The sequence below is a fragment of the Pinus tabuliformis genome, chromosome 5_2 (genome assembly GCF_031772625.1).
Source record: "Pinus tabuliformis cultivar Carrire ecotype Pingquan chromosome 5_2, CPIR1, whole genome shotgun sequence".
NCBI classification, from domain to species: domain Eukaryota; kingdom Viridiplantae; phylum Streptophyta; class Pinopsida; order Pinales; family Pinaceae; genus Pinus; species Pinus tabuliformis.
The window spans coordinates 1112880452-1112885582 of record NC_142306.1 but is presented as its reverse complement, the minus strand read 5'-3'; positions in this window follow the sequence as shown (position 1 = coordinate 1112885582).

Genomic DNA, 5131 nt, shown 5'->3' with positions numbered 1-5131 from the left:
GAGCTACAGTAAGCCAATGCTCAACAAATGAGAAAAGCCAAGAGGCTAGGAAAGTGGAAGCAACAACAACAGATGTATGAAACTTTTATGAAATATTTGGAAGTGAAAAGGAAAAACAATGCCTTCACATTGATATGCTTAAGGGAATGTGTATATGACAACATTCTTCCCCCCAAAGCGAATGCAAAGTCAGGAAAGGAAGCTTGGGATACCCTTGAGAGGAATTTTCCTTCAAGGGAGAGAATTGATGCAGGAGCATCCGAGCACCCTTTATTAAAATCAGAATCCAAAGCTATGAAAGAGGAAACGTGGACAATATTTGTAAACCAGGGCAAATTCTGTTTAAACAGAACTAAATTGATGGAATTGATCAAGCATGATTAAATGTAATTATATGCCATGTATTGACAGATAATATTGGCAAAACGAGAGGACACTGACAAATTAGTGAAGAAACCGAGAAGAAGATCAAGATCATCTGAACAGACAAACCCAGTAGATCCAACAAATCTAACGGTCATCGTGTGGTAACAAGCGTTGAAGTTTAATTCTGAGAAAGGATATGATAAAATCATTCAAAAGAGTTTACGGTTCTGAAGGATTGGACCGTCCATTGAGTGGGCGATCGAAAATATATCACGTGCAAACAAGCGTGACCATTAATCCCAAAAATGGATGCGATAAGGTTTTATACAACGGGCTTAAAACCTCCTTGAGTTCCGGCCATCCAGACTGTTCGTTGATTGAATGATCGGACAATAATCACGCTCGAATGCAGTTAACATTTCTAGCGGACCCAATACGTTATCAAAGAGGGTTAAGTTTATTTGGGTTCCGGTCTTAACCGTACATTGGTTGATTGGTTGGGTTTTGTTGTGATTCCGCTGTTTAAAATACTTCCAATATATGTACAAGGGCCCATAACCCACAGGTCCACACGCTAACTTTGTAAAGATGCAGCTTTTCTGTATCAAAGCAACTTACATGTCATCATTTTTGGTATCAGAGCCAGGTTAAGATTCTGCATTCAGAAGGAGGTACAATCATGTTGAAAATTGGTGAGTTTGTGGTCTTATTCTTGTCATATAGATAACGGCAAAAGAAAGTGAGAAGATTGCAGCAACCTAGAGCCAGGTGTGCTCAATTGGTTCCAAAGAGGAGAGAACCAGAGAGATGTCGAAAGACTAAGCTCAGAGGAGAGAAGTTTGGTGAGGTATCATGTAGCAAGGAGGACTTGTTACTACAGAGATTTTGTTGCAGCTCACAGAAAAATCATAAAGGCAATTCCACAGAGGATGTGGGTAAAATTGCTAAGGGGTGGAGAAGCATATGACCAGGAGGTCATAATTTTTTATGCCTTGGAACTCTGATGCAGGAGCATCCGAGCACCCTTCATTAAAATCGGAATCCAAAGCTGTGAAAGAGAAAACGTGGACAATATTTGTAAACTGGGGAAAATTTTGTTTAGAAAGAGCTAAATTGATGGAATTGATAAGGCATGATTAAACGTAATTATCTACCATGTATGCGTATAGAGAGATTTAGGGGATTTGATTGAGCAATTGTGGGAGAAATTCATTGATCATAAACGATCCCTCCCTTTGTATTTTCCTATATAAAGAGAGTTTGTGTTGTGCGATAGAGGATAGAGAGAGAGTACACAATGCGGTCGCAGGGCAATTTGTGAGTTCGTGTTGTGAGGCCTTCCCTTGTAGTCAAATTATGTATATAATTGGAATATGTGTGTTATCTGGATTTTGTGTGTCTGTGTGTTGTTTACATATACGTTCTTTATTGTAAGTTAATAGATATGCATCTACGAGTGTAAAGGACGAAGTTCCTATGAACTTCACCTTAAACGAGTATAGCAGATAAATGTGCTATAACGTAATTCCACCAATAAGTGAATCAGAGATCCGTTAAAATGGCAAAGAACGGAAACCATCAGATCGTCTAGATGGACGGATAATATTGGCAGAACGAAAGAATTTTGATGAATTCGTGAAGAAACCTGGAAGAAGATCAAGATCGTCCGATCAAACGTACCTAGCAGATCCAATAGATCTAACGATCATCGCGTGGTAACAAACCTTGAAGTTTAATTCTAAAAATGGACCTGAGAAAATCATTTAAGAGCTTAAGGTTCAGAAGGATCGCACTGTTCGTTGACTCAGTGATTGGATGCATATCACATGCAAACAACAGCGGCCATAAATTCAAAAGACAGATGCGATAAGGTTTTATACAATGGGATTAAAACATCGTTGAGTTCCAGCCATCGAGGCCGTTCATTGATTGAACGACCAGACGGTAATCGTGCTCAAATGTGCATCGGTTAACATTTCTAGCGGACCTCATACGTTATCAAAGAGGTTTAAGTTTATTTGGGTTCTGGTCTTAACCGTTCATTGGTTGATTGGTCGGGTTTTGTTGTGATTCTGTTTTTTAAAAGGCTATTGATATACATACGTGGGCCCATAACCCACAGGTCCACGCGCTAATTTTGTAAAGATACAGCGTTGCTGTATCAAATTAGCATAGTTGTCATCAATAATTCAAGTTGGGGTTGATGACACAGGTGAATACCACTTGAAAGTGGATGATAATGATGATGGTATGTTACCAGAAGCAGTAAAAGAACACATAAATGCTCGTGAATCCCACTCTCCTCATAAAAAAGTGGATGATGACTATGAATAATTTGCATAAGAAGCAGATAAAGACAACAAATATGCGCTTGAATCCCATTGTGCACAGCCACAAGCATATTATCATTCAGTGAATCCATTAACAGAGCTCGCTGATGACAATGAAGTTTCCACTAGAGCAGCGAGGGTTATGGGGAATCCAATAATTCAATTTGTTGATGTCAATTTTGATGAAGACCATTTGGCTAATGATGAATGGTTTCATATGATGCAACAAAAACATTTTATTGATAATCTGTTATTTAATGAGAGAAGCTCACCTTGGCCTAAAAACGATGCGGAAGAAAACCTCTTTGAAGTAACAAAAGTTAGTAAAGAACTGAAGTGACAGTGACAAAGGCAAATAAGGAAATGCAAGAAGTGAAAACTCTCATTACAGAGCAAACAGAATATGATCCTACAAATGTCTTTAATCTTAACTTTGATTTTCAGTGTGTAGATGTCAGCAACAAAAAAAAAAAAACAAAATTTGAAGAATAATTAAAGTTCCTTGGACCATGACTTGTAACACCATGTCTTAGTGAAATCTGCATAGAAGTTCCAAAAATGAATATTGAAGACAACTTGGATCATGAAAACATTAATGAAATGTTCATGTATTGGAGTCCTGAAGACATAATTTTTTATTATAGACTTATGTTGCAACAAAATATCGATGATGAAAACCACACAAAAGAAGATGGCTTGTGGCAACAGTGAACATACAAGAAAATGGATAATAAAATTATTAGAGCACAAATACTCTAGTTCAAGAATAATTAAACAAACTTGCAAGAAATTAAAAAAGAAAATTGGAATCAAGAATGAATTTGATTACCCAATAATGGTTGGAGAAACGATACATAAAGCAACTAACTTGAGCTTAGTTGTACATGCAATAACTATTGATAATTAAAGCTAACTGAAGTTAAGTGTGCTTTATGTTCTGTTAATGTGCATATGCACCACACGCAAGCACTAGAGTTAACTAACTAAAGCCAAGTGCACATCACATGTAAGCACTCAAGTTAACTAACTAAAGCCAAGTGCATATAACATGCAATAAATAGAGTTGAAATGAAGATAATTAAGGCTAACTAGGCACATGTACACCAACCCCCCCCCCCTTAAGCATAACTTAGGTGAGTGTCATACAAAATGAATGAATCTCAGTAACAAGGCCATTTTAGGTACCCATATAGAATACATGAAAAGTGGAAAGAGGGAAAACCCAATGGAAAGAAACCCCTTCCCCCCCGCCAAGAAAAATAATAATAATAATAATGCGAAAAGTAGAGAAAATGCAACTGCTAGGCAGTCATGTGCTTCACCCAAAGGACGATCTCACAGAAAGCGAGACCTCTGCTCAGTGAAAGTATTAGTGAAGATATCAGTAGTCTGCTCGGAACTAGGACAACACTGAAGATAAATGATCCCATCATGAATTAGTTCTCTGATGAAGTGCATGTGGATCTCGATATGTTTGCTCCACTGTCACTGCACTAGATCTCTGCAAAACTTTAACGTACTTTGATTATCACACCACATGACAATTGGACGATGGACACCGATACCAACCTCGGATAAGAAATGTTGTAGCTAAATGGCTCAAATAGTGGCATTAACCGCTCCTCCATACTCATCCTCTGATGATGATAAAGTAATGGCAACCTACATCTTGCTTGACCAACAAATTGGGTTGGATCCCAAGCTAGGTATATAATTAGAGGTGGACTTACGATCAATGTTGCCGCCAACCCAATCTGAATTTGTGAACCCAATGAGATCTAAAGAAAAATTTGCTCTATAATGAATCCCATAAGTGATTGTCCTCTGGACATATAGAAGGATGTGCTTTGCAGCTTTCCAATGTAGCTCATGTGGTTCCTGCATGTATCTGGAAACTTCTCCTACAACATATGAGAGTTCAGGAGAAGAGTGAGTGAGTGAGTGAGGGCATGTGTCCGGATTATAGGGGGCTCAACAAGCTCACTAATAAAAATAAATTTCTCATTCCTGCCATTTACGAATTATTGGATGAATTACATGGAGCAATTTACTTCACCAAGTTGGATCTTCGTTCAGGATATCATCAAATCAAAATGAATACAGAAGACCTTCTACATTCCAAGGTTTGATGAATTCCATTTTCTCTCATTCCTGCCACTTATGAATTACTGGATGAATTACATGGAGCAATTTACCTCACCAAGTTGGACCTTCATTAAGGATATCATCAAATCAAAATGAAGACAAAAGACCTTCTACATTCCAAGGTTTGATGAATTCCATTTTCAAACCCTTCCTTAAAAAAATTATGTTAGTATTTTTTGATGATATACTAATCTACAAAACGTCTTGGAAGGATCATGTTCAAGATGTCGATAGAGTGCTCAAACTATTGGAGAAACAATTACATGAAAAAACCTCCAAATGTTTCTTTG